The sequence below is a fragment of the Canis lupus genome, chromosome 4 (genome assembly GCF_048164855.1).
Source record: "Canis lupus baileyi chromosome 4, mCanLup2.hap1, whole genome shotgun sequence".
NCBI lineage: Eukaryota > Metazoa > Chordata > Mammalia > Carnivora > Canidae > Canis > Canis lupus.
In genome coordinates, this window is record NC_132841.1 from 40,410,208 (window position 1) to 40,429,833 (window position 19,626).

At 49.4% G+C, this 19,626-nt stretch overlaps 1 long non-coding RNA gene across 1 annotated transcript; it reads left to right on the plus strand.

Moving 5' to 3' along the window:
- Window positions 1-9,000: 9,000 nt before the first annotated feature.
- On the plus strand, window positions 9,001-18,329 carry LOC140632274 (uncharacterized). Its single transcript, XR_012029788.1, has 3 exons — window positions 9,001-9,089; window positions 15,287-15,464; window positions 16,379-18,329. It is a non-coding gene; the product is annotated as an uncharacterized lncRNA (long non-coding RNA).
- Window positions 18,330-19,626: the final 1,297 nt, after the last annotated feature.

Sequence of the window (19,626 nt, forward strand, 5' to 3'; positions counted from 1 at the left end):
CAAATCGGAAAAATAAAATAAAAATAACTCCTATAATCTTCTGACAAGAAGTCAGGCTGACCCGCCTCACGGTTTGTCTAAGAAGGTTGGCTTCACCATTTGGTTTGCATGATGAAGCTTTTGGGAAAATGAATCAGCAGAATCTACAGCTCCGAGGTTTTGATGAAATTTTATTTAAAGCTCTTGTTCAGTGTACAGCGAGCTAGAAATTACATCCTTTGCAACTGTTTACATTTGCAATAAAAACATTTAGATGCCAATTAAAAATGTTTGTGCCTTGTATGTAGTTTTCAGAATTCTTGTAAAAGCCACGTGAGGGGCACCTGGGTGGCTCAGTGGTTGAGTCTCTGCCTTTGGCTCAGGTCATGGTCCCAGAGTCCTGGGATTGAGTCCCGCTTCGGGCTCCCCGCAGGGAGCCCGCTTCCCCCTCTGCCTGTGTCTCTGCCTCTCGCTGTGTCTCTCATGAATAGATAAATAAAATCTTCAAAAAAAATTTTTTTAAAGAGCCACATGAGCCCCAAATTTGAAGACCCCTGGTTTCATAGGTGTTCTGAGTGGACTGGCAGGTAGAGAGAGGCAAGAAGGACCCTCGGGAGGATAAAGAGCTCAGGCAAGGCCTAGAAGCCAATCTACGCTGGGAAGGATGGCGGTGGGGGGGGGGTGGTGTGGTGGAGTGGGGGGTTTGCAGGGGTGGCGAGGAGAGTGGGTATCTGGCCTGCTAGGGAGCCCTGAAGAGTTCCCCTGGGGTGGGGGCCGGAAAAGGGAGCAGGAAGAGGCCCAGGGACCGGGGAAATAGAGCCCAGTGGGTCTGGCAGGAAGAAAAGGCAAAGAACTGGGAGCCTTCTGAGGAACAGGTGGTAGAGCAGGTGTAAAAGAAGAAAGCAAAGAAAAGGGGCATCCCCGGCCCCCCATTGTGTGTGGCCACAGCTCCTGAAAGGCAGAACCCCCTCCTCCGGCAGCTGCCTTGAAAAGGTCTCTTGCCCTCCCATCTGCCACCAGCTCCCCTCCCCCACCATTGCCAGAGTCTCGGGGCAGCGTTGCCTCGTCCTCCCAGCTGGGGGGCAGGGAGGGAGGTGGAAGCCACTCTGCCCCCTAGCCCTCTGCCTGGGATGGAGACTGCTGGGGGCCACCTTATCCTTCACATCTCTCTTCGGAATGTTGTCAATATAAAAGATGGTAGCTATAATAAAGATACAAGTTTTAAAGAGTGCCAAAAGTGGCAGAAAGATTAGAGTGAGACCGCTCTCTCTGTTAGTCTCCACTGTAGGCAGCTTGCTACGTATTCTGGTCATCTTGGTACCTCGTGTCAAATACTCCCCAAAAGAGAATATAGCCAGGACTTCAGAGTCAGCTGGCTTGTGTGTGCATCCTAGATCTGTCACTGCTGTGCGACCTCAGGCAAGTTCTTTACTTCTCTGAGCCTTAGTTCTTTGTCTGCTAAATAGGCCTAGGGATGGTACCAAACTCAGGAGATTGATGAGAGGACTCCGCATGCTCCACAGAATAAATTTGCTTCCCCTGTCCCTCCTCCACCAAAAGTGAAGGTGGCGGGTAGGTCCCCACCTTGGAGAGGAGAGTGGGACACGCTCAGTACTGTCCCCCTGCCTCATTGCCCGCTGACACCCACATACACACTCAGAGGGAGCTGAGGTCCCTGCCCCAAGGAAAGTCCAGTCTGGTGGGCGAGACAGACAGGAAACCAGATGTCTAGTATAATGTCAGGGTGATGCGTGGAGTGAGGGAAAACAAATGAGCAGGCGGTGGGAGTGGCCTCTCCAGCCAGGCCGTCTGGGAAGGCCTCTCTGCGGAGGGGTCTGTAAGGGAGGCAGGAAGGTGGCCAGGGGGACAGGGGGACGGGCAGGGCACACCAGGCAAAGGGACTGCACGGCAGGATCTGGGAGGCAGTTCAGTGTCCTGCCCATGACGAAGGCCTTACCTGAAGAAAGAGGACCCCGGAGGAACAAAAGCAAAGACTCATTCGAGGCTACCTAGTTAAGCAAATGGCTGAGCTGAGAGACCTTGACCCCTGCCTTTCTGACCCCAAAGTTCTTAACCCTGAGGTCTTCATAGCTGAACACCACTGCCTGGTACTCCCCACGGTGACAAAAGGTCAAAGTGCTCCTCTCCCCTCTGGAAGGCTGGGGATGGGATGGGGGAAATTGGTGCAGGAGGACTTTCTGCTCAGCCTGCCCTGGTAGGACCCAGGGAGCCTCCCTGCCTCCAGATTCTGGTCTGTCTAGTCTCTAGCTGCCCCTGAGCTATACCCCACGAGAGGGGCTATAGGACCAGGCATCCCTCTGACACATGCCAGCCACCTTGGGCCACTCCGTCAGAGAGTGGGGTTCCTGCCCAGCCCAGCTGGGGTCCTGGCCCTTCCTAGGACTCAGACAGCTGGGGGCGGGGGGGTGTGTGAAGCCCTCCCTGGCCTGGGTCTCCTGCCAGCACAGGCCACTCTCTGGCCTCAGGCACCACAGTTGAGGACTTAACCAGGGCCTGAAATAGTCCAAGAGGAGTTGCTGAGTACAAATGAGCAAATGAATGAATGAATGAATGAATGAATGAATGAATGAATGAAAGGGATGCTCAAGCAGACAGGAGAGCACAGGCTACCAGGCTCCAGAAGGAGGTCAGAGGGGGATGCCGTGAAGGGCTGGACTTACCCCTGCCCTTCCAGCTGATGTGCCCTCGGCAAAATGGATCCATTATGGACTCTGCAGTCAGTGAACGCGTCTCCCTCCCTCCCCGTGGTTCAGTTCTGGCTTCTGGCCAAAGGCAATCAGGCCCAGAGAGCTGCCCCCACCCAAACCCCTGCACACAAGAGGGGAGCCCCCCAAGATGAGCAGTTCCTGCTTATAGTATAGATCCTAGCCCCGCGGGCCTGCTTCATCAGCCTTTGAACAGCCCCCGAGAGGGTATCACTGTCTCTGGCTTCCAGGGGCAGGCAGAAGCAGCCACTTGGACCTGGCTCCCAGCGCAAGGTTACACAGGGGCCTGGAACCAGAGTCCTGTCCAGAATTTGGCCTCCAGAGACCCGAGGCATGCACTTGTCCCCTGGGGCAGGGCCTCTGTGACAGGGCTCCTTTCCCAGGCAAAGCTCATCCACGGCCAGGTCTCTGAGAGTCTGCTCTGATCCTCAGTCTGACGTGGGAAAGGCAGTGGGCCGGGGGGTGGGGGTGGGGGGCAATATTTTAGGACCTATCAAATGAAAACAGGCTGAAGATCCCCCTATTTTTAGCAACCAAGCTGCACGTACCTGTTTCCCCCCCACTAGGAACAAAATCTCAGATAAACATCCGTTCACACTAGCCAAATAATTCCTTAAATAAAATAGCTACATTTTGGCATCCCCTGAGCTCGAAATGTATGCTCCTTGGATTTTTAATATCACATGCAGTCTGCATAATTTTAACCCAAGTGCATCAGCTGTTGACTGCCTTATTACATGAGCCACTGTTTGGGGTGTCACGATAACAAGAACAGACTGGCAGGCTCAGTCGGGGGGGGGGGGGGTCCTGGTGCTCAATCCTGGTGGTCTGTGTGAGGGAACTGGGTTCTCCTGATCCTGCTGGCAGGAGCCAGCAATCATAGTGAGGTGTACCGGCCACTGAGCTGGCTTCCCATATCCATTCTGCTCACAGCAGCCAGGGTCCTCACTCTGTGACACGACCCTGGTTGAACCCCTGCAGCGATGGCCCCTCCTGGTGTTCCCTTCAAAATTGGGAACCCCGGGCAGCCCCGGTGGTGCAGCGGTTTAGCACCGCCTGCAGCCCAGGGCATGATCCTGGAGGCCCTGGATTGAGTCTCACGTCGGGCTCTCTGCATGGAGCCTGCTTCTCCCTCTGCCTGTGTCTCTGCTACTCTCTCTCTCTGCATCTCTATGAATGAATGAATAAATAAAATCTTTAAAAAAAATTGGGAACCCCAAGCCCACTCTTTGATGCCTACAAGGCCACCCTGATGTGGCTTTTATGGACCATTCCCATCTACCCTCCCACCAGTCACCTGCGCTTACTATGGTCTCCGCCACGCTAGCCTTCTTCTGTTTGTTTTTGTTTTTAACATTTTATTTATTTATTCATGAAAGCCAGAGAGAGAGAGAGAGAGAGACAGAGACAGAGACACAGGCAGAGGGAGAAGCAGGCTCCCCGAAAGGAGCCCGATGCGGGATTCGATCCAAGGATCACACCCTGAGCCAAAGGCAGAGTCTCAACCGCTGAGCCACCCAGGTGTCCCACATTCTTCTGTTTTTTTTTTCTTAAAGATCTTATTTATTTATTCATGAGAGACAGAGAGAGAGAGAGAGAGAGAGGAAGAGACACAGACAGAGGGAGAAGCAGGCTCCATGCAGGGAGCCTGATGTGGGACTTGATCCCGGGTCTCCAGGATCGGGCCCTGGACCGAAGGTGGCCCTAAACCGCTGAGCCACCCAGGCTGCCCAATTCTTCTGTTTTTTTAGGTGCACTGAGCTTCATCTAGCCTCAGGGCCTTTGCACCTTCTGTTCACCCTGCCTGGAATGTTTTTTCCTTTAGGTCTCCTAAGTGGCTCCATGTCATCACTCAGGTCTCAGCTCAAGTGTCATTTCTTTAAAGAGACTCTCGAGATTCTGTTCCTCTAGACTAGTTGAACTTAACTTTCCTGCTCCTCCTCCCTCAGGGGTGGGTTAGCTTAGCATTGTTTTATTTTCTCCAAAGGGTTTCTGAAACTATCATGATAGGATTACCCATTTATTGTCTTCCTTCCCCCTGGAAGGTCTGCAGCATGAGAGCAAGAATCTCATCTCCCTTGTTCATGGCTCTATCTTCAGAGTCTATGTGCACATAATAGGTGCTCAGTAAACATCTGGTAAATGAGTGAATGAATGATATTTCTCACATCAACCCGCAGCAATGCTACTGCTATTCTCCAATTTTCCAAGTGAGGAAGCTGAGACCAGAGAGGTTAAGTGACTTGTCCAAGGTCTCACAACCTGTATGTGGAGAATCCTCCCAGTGGCTCTAGGGTTGGGAGTCCAACACTGAGCCCAGGCTTTCCTTCACTCCTCAGAGGCATGTGGTGAAAGGCTAGGCAAAGCTTGCTTGAATTAACCGGTGCCAGGCCGTCATGCAGAGGACAGGCCTTTGATCACAGCCCATGGGTGACAGGACAAGACCTGCATCTATAAGATGATTGTGTCATTCAGTCTAGCAGCTCTGACAGGCAGCAGTCCTGACCTTGTCATCAAGTCGGGTTATTAAAGAACATTACTGTCACCATAAAGGGCCTTGGGATGAAGGTGAAAGGGGAGGAGCCTTTTTAGAAACTTCGATGCCAACTCCCCAGATCACCAGTTCAGAGAGAAGGGAACTCATGCTTACCAGGCTCCTAGGGTGTGTCAAATGCACACTAGGTGCTTTCCTTACACTCTTGCATCCAATCCCCCCAGTGACATGGGAGGCAGGGGCTATTGCTATATATTATGTCAAACCTAAGAGGCCACCCACCATAAAATGCATTCTGATTTCAGACACACCAAAACGTGAATGGATAGGCCTTGTAGAATTGATGAAACCTGAATTTTCATCTTACAAAGATACTCGAGCTCAGAGAGGAGCAATGGTGATCCGTGATGGTGGCCCTCCAAACTGCCTTGTCTCGTTCCCACCGTTCCTGGGGCTTCCGGCCTGGAGTGACCTTCCCAGTCACCTGCCTCACTTCAACATGGTGAGCCATTGTCCACTGTGGCCCTGCCCAGCCCAGACGCTGAGCCCCACTTCGGTCCTCCCTGGCCTCTGCACTCCGTGGACCAGTCTCTGGTTGGCAGCTTGGCCTGGAAAGGGGGTCAACAGTTCTTTGTGGGCCGTCACTGAGTCTTGTTCCCTTCTGTCTGTCAGCAGCAGCATAGAATCACCATCAGGGACCCTCAGACCTCAATGGGCAAAAGAATCACAAAGGGCAGTGTGTGTCAAATGCAGAGTCCTGTGCCTCGCCCTTAGAATTCCTGATCAGATAGGTCTGGGCAAGACCCCAGAATCTGGGTTTCTACAGCTCCACCCCATGATTCTGTGGTGGGAGACTTTGCAAACCACTGCTCAAAGCTTTCATCTGAGGTCAGCTTGACCAGCAGGATGGTCCCAAGGGAGTCTTGGCCCCGCAAAAGGCGTAATCTGTGCTCTCCTGCTCATACGATGGGAAAGCAATACAATAAACACCTAATGTTTTATCATGATTTATTCGTTTTATTTATTTATTTTTTTTTTTTTTAATTTTTATTTATTTATGATAGTCACACAGAGAGAAAGAGAGAGAGGCAGAGACACAGGCAGAGGGAGAAGCAGGCTCCACGCACCAGGAGCCCGATGTGGGATTCGATCCCGGGTCTCCAGGATCGCGCCCTGGGCCAAAGGCAGGCGCCAAACCGCTGCGCCACCCAGGGATCCCTATTCGTTTTATTTTATAATACAGTTGTACTATTATTTATTATCGCCCCCAAAGTTTAGTACTATGTTGTGTAGCCCCTACCAGGCTGATCCACCTGTTTATTCCCAATTGAATTAAAACTTAACCCTCCTATTCCTTCATCCCTTAGAGTCCTGCGTGTTGCTGGCTGAAAGCCGGCTCCCTGATGCCCCAGCTGTCTCTGGGCATCAGCATAGAGGTGGATAGTGTAGGCGTAGGTGTCCACTGCACGTTCATGAAGGCTTTCTGGAGGTAACACTTTCGTGCAGAGGAGTGGTTCTGGTGGCAGAGCTCAAGGCACTGCAGGGGCCACTGGTGGCAGGTGCTGGGGCTTGTGTCACTTGCTGCCACTTAGGAGGTGGTCTACCAACAATTTATAGAAAAAACAAAGGGCCTGGGCCTACTCTTGAGCTTTCCTAGCTACAGCCTTGCTGGATGTTCTTACAGCTTCTCCAGTATCACTTAGCCAGCACACAAGGCCAGAGTCGTGAGTGGAGAGCCTGGTTGATGAGAGCCCTAGGCCTGGAAGTTAAGCCACTAGTCTGAGGTTAATGGGAAGCCATGGAGGGATTTTGAACAAATGGCAAATCGGTTGGAGTTCAGATGGGATGGAGACATGTGCCCCAGTGAGGAGGCTGTTGCAATATTTCATCCAGCATGTGTAGAGTGCCTTCTGGTGAATAAAGGAGGTCCTCGCCCTCAAGAGCCCACAACCCAGCCACTTATGAACGGGCAGACATGCAGTTTTTCTGGCTCTTCCAGGAAAAACCAGTTTATTTTACAACTGATGGCAAGTCTGAAAGAATCCGCCCACTGGAACATCACTCTTGCTCCCCCTCTTAGAGGTCAATGACCTTGGGCAATTTGATTCTGTGCTTCAAACTTCAATTCCTACCTCTATAAAATGGGCATCAAAATAAAATCTGCCTCGCAGTCTTATTGGAAGCTTCCAAGGAGGAAAGAGGTATGTGGCCATGCCTGGAATGTAAGTGTCCTGTATGGATTAGGGATAGGGAACATGTCAGAGGGCATGCTGGTAGAAAGAAGGGGGGAGCATTTCTATCAAGTCTGTCAATGAGTAGGAGGTGCAGACGGAGCAGGGGGACATTTGAGAAGGAGGTTGATTTTCCTCAAGACAGTACTATGTGGTCATTGCCCCAGTGTCTTCCATTTTCCCAGCCAGCCAGAGATAGCCCTATACGCACTTTCCATCGCACCTAGACTCTCTTCTATGCAAATCTGATCATGTCACACTCCTGCTTTAAGGTAAGTGGTTTCCTATTCTCTTGGGATCCACCCTTGGTTTCTCTCTGTGGTCCATGGAGCTTCTTGTGGCCTGACCTCTGCTGTTCTCTGACTTTATCTCTCCTCTTGGATCCATCCATGGGACCTGCTCCCTCCAGGCACCTGCTCTTTGTCCGTTCTGTTTTCTTTGCTTGGAATGACTTTCATCACTGACCTTTCCCCCAAGTGCATCCCTCAGACCTCAAGGAAGCTTGGCCTTTACCCCTCCTCCATTGCACCTTGCCCTGAGTTCACAGATCCTCTCGTTTTTCCTTTGTGGTACCTCTCACGGATACAAGCGTGCATTTACTCATGAGATGATTTAGTTATTGCCTTTTCCCCTAGTCTGTGAACTCACAGAGGCAGCAGCCACAGCCATCTGCTCACTGTTGCGTTCCTGTCTCCTGGCATGGGGCTAGCACATAGTAGGTGCTCAATCAGTGCTGGCTGGCTGGGTGGACAAAGGAAAGGATGGGCAAAGCACAGAAGTCATTAGGAAAGAAGGACCTACTATGTGTACAGAGCTGAGTCGAGCAGGGAGATCTGGAAGGGTGCAGTGAGGGGGGGCAGAGGCCAACATTGGTTCCTATAACCCCAAGAGGAGGGGACTCTTCCCCATGTCTGAGGCAGAGACGTCTGGACCCACTTGCTTGGCCCACACACAACTTGGTTGTGTGACCTGGGCAAGTCCCCTAGCCTCTCTGGGCCTCAGATCCCTCATCTAGGAAGTATCATACAGCTGCCCTCTGCATTGTTGGAGGTTGAGGGGAGCGATTAGGGACAGAATGTCAGGCCCTGCACCTGGCACACAGTCTGTGCTCAATAAATGTTCATTTCCTTCCTGTTGCAAATATACATGTAGTCCATCAGGAGAACATGCTTCTCACAGGGTTTGTATCTCTCTTCACATTGGCTAGCAGGCTTTAAAAAACAAATTGACACCATATTTTGAAAAACTGTGTACGTTAGAAGAGAAAAGAAAGGGAAGGGAAGACATTTCTTTGTGAATTTGATTTCATGGGAAACAATGTGTGAGGGAGCAAATCCTTGTTTGGGGCCCCGTAGCACTGACTGTGAAGAAGGCATGATGGGAGTGGCCAGTGGACCACGGCCAGCTCCTGCAGCTCGGGGGACAGGGACACAGCCAGCGTCCCACCGTCAGCGTCACCCCTGTGCATTAACTGTGCTCAGTCTCTGTGGAAAAATAGCTCTTTGGTCATAATGGCACCCCACGGAGGATGAGGGAGGGGAGGGGAGGAGACATGTCTGGGGGGGTGAGTGTTGGACGTATGAAGTGTAAACCTCCTCTACCTGAAAGAAGCTGATAGAAAAGCAGGGGAGGGACCCACACACAAAGGAAACAATGAGGGTTTGTTTTTCCACAGCTTGGGTGAGACCGTGAGTCAGCGGGCGGATCAGGAGGGGGGAAGGTTCCAGCTGGAGACACTCAAGGCAGCGCTTGGTTGTCTGAGGGAGACTCCCGGGGCCTGGCCTCAAAGCTGTGTGTCCCTCTGTGCTCCTCCCACGCCCCCAGCACGATTCAGTTCTGCAGGAAGCACTGACCCCCTCCTGCTACACCATTCATGTCAGAGAAAGGGAGCACCTACTTCATGCCCCACCATGTGACATGATAAACACTTGGCTACTCAGTGTCTCATTTAATCCTCACAGCAGCCCTGAGAGGTAGGGAATAGTGTACCTCCTCGCAGAGGAGGACAGGGAGGCTCAGCGAGGTTAAGTTACTTGCCCGAGGCAGCGCAGGAAGTCAGTGTTGGGGGGAGCTCTGGAGGAGCTGTACAAACCTCCTTCAGACGATTTGACAAGATGCAGCAAAAGGCTTCAAAATATGCCTACGTTTGACCCAGTTGCTCCACTCTGGAAACAGGATTATCGTCAAGAGTCTCAACAGCTCAGCTATGTGCAAGTCATTTGCTATAATGGTGACAAACTAGAAGCCATAGTTCAACCAGTGGGGATTTGTTCTGTTTTTTTTTTTATTTTATTTTATTTTTTTATTTTTATTTTTTTTAGGGGCAGAACTTGTTAAACTCTGGCAATAGAATACTATGCAACCATTACAAATAATGGCTGGATGCTGTTTACAGGTGTTAAAATGTTCACAAATGGGGACCCCTGGGTGGCTCAGGGATTGAGCGTCTGCCTTCAGCTCAGGTCATGATCCTGGAGTCCTGAGATCAAGCCTCACATGGGGCTCCCCCAGAAAGAGCCTGCTTCTCCTTTTGCCTATGTCTCTGCCTCTCTCTCTCTCTGTGTGTGTTTCATGAATAGATAAAATCTTTTAAAAAATGTTCACAAATGGCAGAGCCAAGATTTGAACAGTCTATGAAGTTCCCAAATTCCAGTACTAGTTCAACCACTCACCAGCTCGGTGACCTTGGGAAATTGGTTAACTCTCTGGGTCTCTGTGTTTTCATTTTAAAGTGGGGATAAATCGAGAATTCTAGAGCTTTTCTAGGAGTTGTAAGAAGTAGATGAGTTAATATATGTGAGCACGCAGAGTAGCACCTGGCACATAGCAAACAACCTGTGAGTGTTCACTATTATTAGATCTGTGGGCTGGGAAATTTAGAGCCATTATTCCTTCAAATATTCTTCTGTCCTACAGAATTACACATATATTAAGCGGCTTGAAGTTCTTCCACAGCTCACCGATGCTCTATTTTCTTTGTAATCCTCTTCTCTTTGTGTTTCACTTCAGATAGTTTCTATTGTTATGTCTTCACATTTACTAATCTTCTGCCATTAATCCCTCCCCGTGTGGCTTCTTCTACATCCTAGTTGTCATCTCTAGAAATTTGTTTTTCATCATCCAAGTCTCTATTTAACTTTTTAAACATATGGGGTGCAGCTAAAATAACGGTTTTAATGTCTTTGTCACTAATTCTAACATTTGTGTCAGTTCCAGGGCAGCTTTCACTGACTGCTTTTTCTCCTTATTATGGGTTGTATTTTCCTGCCCCTTGGTATGCCTGAAAATTTTTTATTGGATGCCAGAGATTGTAACTTTTACCTTGTCGGGGACTGGATATTTTCATATTCCTGTGTTCTAGGGGGAAATCAAGTTACTTAGAAATAGTTGCATCCTTTTAAGTCTGGCTTTTAAGGTTTGTTAGACTGGACTGGGGAGCAAAGCTTAGGAATTAACTCAATAGGGCTCATTATTCTCCACTACTCAGGTAGTAGGACCCTTCTGGGTGGCCTACCTGATGCTCTGCGAATCGTGAGCTTTCCAGTCTGGCTGGTAAGAAGAGACACTTTTCCTGGCCCTGCACGGGCATCAGGCACTGCTGCATCTAATCCTTCTGAGTGAGTTCTTTCCCTGGCTTGGATAGTTTGCTCACATGTGGGTACTGGTGTATACGTGGCTGAGTACTCAAGGGGTCCCTCTGACTTTCCTGGGGTCTCTCTGTGTGCAGCTCTCTCCAGGCCAATACTCTGGTGGGGAAACTCTAGCCGCATTGACCTCCCTGGACTCTCTATCCGGCTCTTCAGCTCAGAGAAGCCATTGGGGTTTGCCTGGTTCCCTCACTCCTGGCACCCCGTGCCATAGCCTGGGACTCCTTCAAGACAGAAATCTTGGCCAAATTTGTTTCCTGACACTTGGAGATCACCGTTCGTCTGTTGCTTCACGTCCAGTGTCTTAAAAACTGATATTTTGTATGTTGTGTCCGGTTTTTGGTTGTTTCATGCAGGAGGGTAAATCCAGATCCCATTACTTCATTGTGGCCTGAAGCAGTAGTCCTTGCATTAGCTATGGTTAATGGCTGTCACGAATCCTCATGCTCTGGTCCTTTTTCAGGGCCCAAGGTCTTTGGAAAGGCAAGACACAGAGAGCTAAAAAGTGCCTTGCCCAAGGTTGCATAGCTAGTAGGTGGTGGAGCCAGGATTAGTTCCGGGCTCAGCTGATCCAGAGTCCCTTCTCTCTGTTCAAACTACTGCCTTTGGGCAGGGCGCTGGCCAGAACCAGCAGTAATGGAGAAGAGGGGAGCAAGGAGAGGGTTTATGCTTCAAGTCCCAAGACTCCTGCTCACCAATGTGGGGCAGGGCTGGGACTGAAGGCCACACTGAGGTAGCACAAGGCCTTTGGGGGTTCTGGAACCCAAGTGAGCTGTCCTGCCTACTTACTCCATCCCCTGGACCCTGGTGATATGGAGGGTCAGGAGTGGGGCCTGTCAGGCCTCAGCAATGGGAGTGGGGCTGCCCTGTGCAGGAAATAGGTGGAGGTAAGAGCAATGGGAGGGGCCCTGGCCCCCACCTCTGGGCCCTGCATGACTGGGGGGTGGGACGAGGGAGAAGGGCCCTGGGCCACCTCATTCTTCTGACTCATTGAAGCATCAGTGAACCTTTCTAAAAGACCATTTCAGGTGCTGTGGTCTTGGTGAGGGTGAGGCCAAAGCTGTTACCCTTCTTCCCCTGAGATGCTACCATATATATATTTTTAAGATTTTATTTATTTATTCATGAGAGACACAGAGAGAGAGGCAGAGACAAAGGCAGAGGGAGAAACAGGCTCCATGCAGGGAGCCTGATGCAGGGCTCGATCCCAGGACCCCAAGATCACGACCTGAGCCAAAGGCAGATGCTCAACCCCTGAGCTACCCAGGCGTCCCGGATGCTACTGTATTTGCCACTGCAGAGAGAACAGAGAAGAGAAAGAAGGGTGAATTTCCAAGATCATCACCTGGCTATGACTCCCAGTAGGAGCCCCTCAAGCCTAGAAGGAAGTTATGTCCTCTGGGCATTAGGGAATCTGCATCTATAGACACCCCTGGGCAAATGACGTCATCTCCCTGGACATCAGTTTCCTCAAATGTTAAATGGGAATAATTCCCAGGACAATTACAAGGATTAAATCTAACAGTTTATGTCAGCTGTCTAACCCGGGTCTGTCTGCTCCAAAAGAGGTGCCCAGGACCTATCTGTTGAAAAAATGAAAAATGTATTTGATCATAAAGGTGAACTGGCAGGACACATCCTGCCAGTTCACCTCCCCCAGGCTTGCCAATCTCAATTCTTCTCCAAGGGGGCACCTAGGCTTCCCTAAGACTGCTTCTCCCACCCAGTATCTCCCCTTCCAGCCTCACCCCCACCCCCATCCACAGGAGGCTGGGCAGTAAGGCCTCTGATTTTAGATCTGTCCCGAAAGCCCCACAGAGTCAAGAGGCTCCAGCCCGTGTTTGAATTCAGCAGTTCTACAAGCTGCCCCTTGGGACTCTGGGAGCCGGAAAGCCATTTTTTACATCATCGCCATAAAATGTTGTTTTGTTCCAATCGGCGCTACTGATGAAAACTATGATCCTAATTCTTGCGACACTCTTGTTCCTCTCAAAAAAGGACTTAGCACGTGAATCAGGTTGCTATTTTTCTAACTATAATATAGTTATATGCAGAAAACTCAGAAAGGCACGAAGAAAAGAAAAACAAAGATTAGATAGATAGATAGATAGATAGATAGATAGATAGATAGATGATAGATAGAGAAAGAAAGAAAACTTTAAAAACTCCTCCTTAGGCTTCGACAGTCCCTACTCACATTTCAGTGTGTATACATCCAGTCTTTTTGCCCTCTGCAGGAGTTGGGAAGGGGCAGTTATATTTTAATGAAGGTAGTTTTCAAAGGTTTCAGGAAAGCATGCTCAGAATCAAATCTCTACAGTAAAGTGTATCTCCCATCCCTGCCCCAGTCACCCTGTTTGCACTCCCTGGAGGTAACCAGTGCCACATCCTCTTGTAGAGACATCCAGTCTATGCTTGTACAAGTGTGTGTGTGCATGCTTGTGTGAGTGCATGTGTGCGTGTTTGAGGTCAGCATGTACCTACTGTTCTGTAAAAACCTTTTCCACTTAGCACCGTCTGGGATCTGTTCCCCTGTCAGTCAATGCACTACCCCCGCACCCCCACAATGTTCTGTTGCATGGACCACCTTCATTTATCTGACCAATTTCTAATTGTTGGACATTTCAGCTGTTACCAATTATAAATTGTCTTGACCATCCAGTGTTGTTACGTGGATAAATGTTCAGTCCTCTGAGAGGGAAAATAGCTCCGATTTGCAGCATTTATCATTCCTGTGGTGTAAATATTCCCACCACGGTTGATTTCAAGCTGCTAAAATAGAACATCACTGAGTGAGCACAGTCCCTGAAAGCTGGTGCGAGCCGGCTCCAGCATACCCCCACCCCCTTACCCGATGACCATGGTGCCATGGTGCACATCCCTAATTTTTTCCAAAATGAAATGGCTGCCAAAGCATATGCATAATCATAGCATTTTTAATGAGAACACCAAATTGCCCTCCAGAAAGACACACGGCCTAGGTGTCTCCTTTGGCCTAGGTGATGCCTGTTTATCTCACCCCACCCCTCCAACAATGGCTTTTATCAGGCCTTTTCATCTCGTCCATCTGCTAGATAGAGTACCAGTAGCTCATTGCTATTTTCATTTGCATTGCTTTTGGTGAATAACTTAAAAAAATTTCTGGGATCCCTGGATGGCTCAGCAGTTGAGTGTCTGCCTTTGGCTCAGGGCGTGATCCCGGGGTCTGGGATCGAGCCCCATGTTGGGCTCCCTGCATGGAGCCTGCTTCTCCCTCTGCCTGTGTCTCTGCCTCCGTGTGTGTGTGTCTCTCATAAGTAAAATCTTAAAAAAATTTTTTTCTAAGGGGCACTGAAATTTTATTTGGGCAACTGTAAGAACATTTCCTTAAGTTTCTGTGGATTAGAGGTATCCAGAAAACAATTTGGGAATCATGGCTTTGGTGCATTGCTTTGCTAATGGATAAGATCAAATAGGAGATACGCTCACTCACCAAACAGCATCAAAGCTTTTCCCAAAGGCCACCTTGCTGTGCTGCTCCACCCCATCTTGTCCCAATCACCCACTCTCTGTGCCACCACCGCCCTCCTACCTTCCTTTCAGGCAAACATGTCTGGAAATGCCAGAGCATTCACTTAGCCCTGCTATGGAAATTGATGCTAGGTAAGACCTGTGTTTAGAAAGAGTCGAGTTAGGCAGTAGGGAATACCCAAAGTACTCTACAGATAAAGCATAAGGGAGGTGTCCTGCAGGTGGCTATGTGGCCTAGGATAAGTTACTTCATCTTTCTGAGCCTCAGTGCCCTTATCTGCAAAGTCGGGGTGGAGGTGGGGTCATAATAGTATGGCCCATGCAAGATTACAATGAGACTTTTTAAAAAGATTTTATTTATTTATTCATGAGAAATTCAGAGAGAGAGAGAGAGAGAGAGAGAGATACCGGCAGAGGGAGAATCAGGCTCCCCTCAGGGAGCCTGATGTGGGACTCGATCCCGGACCCCAGGATCTGAAGGCACCTGAGCCACCCAGGTGCCCCTGCATTGAGAATGAAAGGAGCAAATGCATCTTGAGGGTTTAGCACAGGGGCTGGCACACAGTAGGCATGCAACAAATGACAATAATCATCCTCTCTACCTCACCCTCATCATCACATTGTCAAAGTGCTTTGTAAACCATGGGGTTCTATATGAATGTGAAGTGATAACACTATGATCCTTCATGTTTCCTCTAGCTATTCTGCTCTGGACCAAAAAGGTCACCATAGACCTCACCTGTTCATCTCAAAAGCCAGTCTTCCATGAAGTGGGATGGACCCTCTTTGGGTTCTTTGGATTCAACACCTTCACTTGACCAAACAAGACCATTCTTAGAGTGGAGTGGAAGTCTTCTCTAGGAGCTTCCTCCAACAGGTTGGTCCTTTCTGATTTTGCTTGGGTAAGGACAAAAGTGTCTTAATGGGACTCCTGCCTCCTATATCTACCCCCCATCCCCAGCCAATTGTCCTGCCTGAGATAGCCTCATGAGTCTTTTAGGACGCAGCCTTTCACCAGTCCATCCAACCATCCATCCATCCATCCATCCATCCATCCATCCATTTTTCCATCCATCCACCCATCCCATTCATTCAATAAACTGCTTACATCTCTTCTCAGCTATGATGAATAATCACAGAAATCATGTACTTGCCAGGGACTCTAATTCCAAGCAAACTTAAAAAACAAGAAATCCTTACCCTGACCTTCACAATCTGACCCCTGCCCATCTCTGATCACGTTACCGTTCTCCCCTTATCTACTGTGTTCCAGCAACACAGTCAATTTCACTTTCATGCCTACTCTAAGCTATTTTCCCACTCAGGGCCTTCTGTGCTATTACCTCAACATGGAGGGCTTTTATCTCTCTTTGTCTAGCCTGTTTCTTTTCATCGTTAAATTTCCAGATTAAATGCTATTTCCTTCAAGGGGACTTGCATTACCTTACCCCAACTGAAATCATGCCTTCTTCATTATGCTTCCCTCATAGTTTTTTCATAACATGTAAAGATGTGTTTTCTTTTGTTTTGTTTGTGTTTTGTTTTATTTTGTTTTGTTTGTGTTTTTTACTCATTTAATGTTTGTCTTTTCTGCAAGATTTTAAGTTTCATGAGGGTGAGGACACTACTTGCTGTGTTCATGGCAGTGAGGCCAGGGCTTAGAATCATGCCTAGCAGCATATATCCTCAAGATGAATTTGAGGAATGAGTGAGGCAATATTTAGCCAAAACTTAGTGAGCAGTATTGAGCTAGGATTCCTTAAAAAACTGATTGTCCACCTTCCTTTCCAGATATTCTCCAATTTACCCTGGAGGCAGCCGGATGGCAGCTGTTGGAATGGAGGCTCATCACTGGAACTTGGGTTGTGGACTTGAGATGTGGATTGACAAAAAAACTTTTCTGTCAATGTGTAGAAAGGAGGGATAAAATGGGAAGCCTCTCCTGTGTCTACTGCAAGAATGTTGGTTATGATAAAGCGTCCATACTTGTGAGAACCCTTGGGAGAGATTCTTATCTTAGAACAGTTACAAGATGAATTAGAGCCAAGGCTCTGAATTTAGATGTTCTGTATTCCAATCCTTCTTCCACCCTCTGTTTAACCACGGGCAAGTTGTGAGCTTTTTCTTCCCCATTAGGGAAGATAATAATAGTGCCTCTCTTGTATAAGAGTATGAGGAGTAGTAAACACCCAATTGATGCAAACTACTATTATAAGTCTCTGGGGCAACTGGTTTGTTCAAATGGCGTGATTGTTATGGTTTATGTCACTGATCAAATTTCCCTTTTCACACTGGCTGCTAGGAAGTTCAACATCAGTCTTGAACCAACCACAGCAAATTTCAAATGTGATTTTTGTGAATGGGTGGTATTTATGGATCCATTTATTATCATTTGTTTCTTGCTCTACTATTTGTGTGTGTAGCTCGATCTAACTTACATGTCCTCGAAGTTGCCTTTTATCTTTCTAGTAAGAGATCTGGTATCTTGGATGAGAAGATTCTGCTCACATGTGGCTATTTCATCTCCTTAGTGAGATGGTGGGTTCCTCAAGAGCAGGGATGGTCTCCGAGGCACTTTTTGACACTCCCCTCCCCCCACAGTTAAGCTGAGTGGATGAGTTGATGAAATGTTAGAAGGCAAAGAACTCAAATATGCTCTCTGCCTTAGCCATAGGAGAGGAAATAGCTGACCCGAGATATCTCTGCTCTCTCAAATGTCTGTAAAACTAAAGGTCAGTGACCAATGTGCCAATTTCCTGTGCTGCTTGGCCACAGATGTGTTAGATCAGAGGGAGACTTTGTGGTGTGAGAGCTGCCTCACTGGCTGCTGGCATGAGGATTCAGACTCCATTTTCTGGAGTAGGAGAGATTGCACTGGCTCCCCCACCAACATCTGTGTCATCCTCTTCTTTTTGGATGCACATAATGCAGATCATGTATTTTATATCTTCTCATGAAAAACTACACATTTGGGCAACTCTGGGCCCCCAGTCCCACATGGCAACCATTGGTGCCCTCTTCCGATGGGCATAAATTCTGGAGTGTTATGCTGATTCCCTGCTGCCGGCTCTACCTCATCCTGCCTGACCCTGGGGGTGACTGAGGCTGAACCCTGGCTGATGGTGATATTTATGATTCTGAGACCCAAGCCTCCTTTCTTGCCTCCCTGGAGGCCCTCTGCTATCTCGTGCAAACTTGGAGGGCCCTCATGCTCTTAGGGACCCTTGGTTTTCCCATTTGTAAGTTGCAGTCCCCTCTGTGGCAACTTCATCCCCCTTGGACGCCCATCCTCACCCCACCCCATTCACCCAAATCTTTCCCATTCTTTAGACTTGAACCATCTCATCCCCTCCGGAAGGGTATGTTCATGTGCCCTCATGTTGTTCTGTAATTATTACCCGTGGTCCTGCCATGTACCCATTGACCTGCACACACCTGGGGCTCAGAACACATTCATGAATGAGTGAGTGGGAGGGTGAACCAATACACAAGCAAGTAGATTCAAGTTGTCTGAACTCACATGGGCCCAAGAAGCAGAACCCAAATTTGAAAGCAGGACTCAGAATCCTGTGCTCACCTATAATATCACTCGGCCAGGGTCTGGACCACCCACTGTCCTCCTATCTCTGCAGAGCTAGGCTTTGCCCACAGAGCCACTGTGAGCCTGGCCACCCTCACCAAGCTGACGTCCAGGGGAGGAGGACATCCCAGCACTAAGACCATCATGCAGGGCTCTGCCTCATCGGCCGCCTAGCCTGAGAGGAGCCTCTGCTTCTCCTCTCCCGCAGCCTCTCCCCCCCATCCCGTCCCCTCCCCGCACCCCGCTGCACCCCCCTCACCCAAGCCTCTCTCTTTAATTGCTGTTCCAGGGAGCAGGAAGACTGTCGCATTTGTTGCATCTGTTTCTCTGGAAGACTGGGAAGCCGCATTAAAATATGTGCTCTGTGGGCGTTTGGTAGGCTGGGACCTCTCTAGCAGCTTAATAATTGGGGGAAAGAGCTGAGACAGGAAGAAATGGGAAGGACAGACTGACAGTGAGATAAGGAGACACTCAGAGGGAAATGGAGACACAGAACAGAGAGTGACAGAGATTCAGAGAGAGAGAGAAACAGAGGTAGAGGGAGAACCTGGAGAGAGACAGGAAGAGGGACAGGGAGGGAAACTGAGTCTGTGGCCATCACCACCTTCCTCTGGTTTTCAGTGTTTCTCTAACTGGCCCTGGGTTTATCCTGGATTTATGAGGGTTTCTCCTGCCCATCTGCAGTGCCAGGCCGACAAGATGCACACTGTGGTTATTTGTAGGAACAGTGGCAAAGTGCTCGTGGGAACCCTGCTGGCCAGGGATGCCGAGGGCCTGCTGCCCCTTACCCAATTTCTCTAAGGAGCCTGTAGGACTCATCCATCCCTTTGAGAGGCCCGGGCTAGGAAATAGGCCTCTGTGGGCCAGGCTGATTGCTGGCGGCAGCCTGTTCTGCTGAGGAGGGCCAGGGCATGAGTGAGGGACAGCAGAGGTGAAAGACATGTGTGAGTCTACAGGATCGAAGGTGATAGGCAGGGAAGTCGAGGTGCAGGCCAGTGGCTCTGGGACAAAATGTTCCGTGAGTGCAGATTCTGCCCCAGGAGGTGAGTTCTCAACCACCCCCACCCCCCATCTCACAGATGGAGTATTGGAGGCTCAGAAGGGAAGGGGCTTGCCTGAGGGCACACAAACAGGGAGCTTTGGGAGGATGCAGAATAGGTGTTTGACCACTGGCCCCCAGCAGCCATTTCCCGGCTCCCTCTCTTAGTAACTTCTGTTTCTATTTAGGGATCCATGTGGTTTGGGAAGCCAGCTCCATTCAGGGTGCAGGATGCTTCCATCTAAGCATGGGGACTCATTCTTCCCTTCTGGAGACAGTGGCTGGAGCAGTGGGCAGAAGGTAGGGTCCCAAGGATAATGATGCCTAGCCAACAGGCTTGGACTGGATCCTAAGGGGACAAAGGTGTCTCAGAAGGATCCTAAGCAGACACTAGAGAGGGGCATAGGGGTCAGGCCAGTG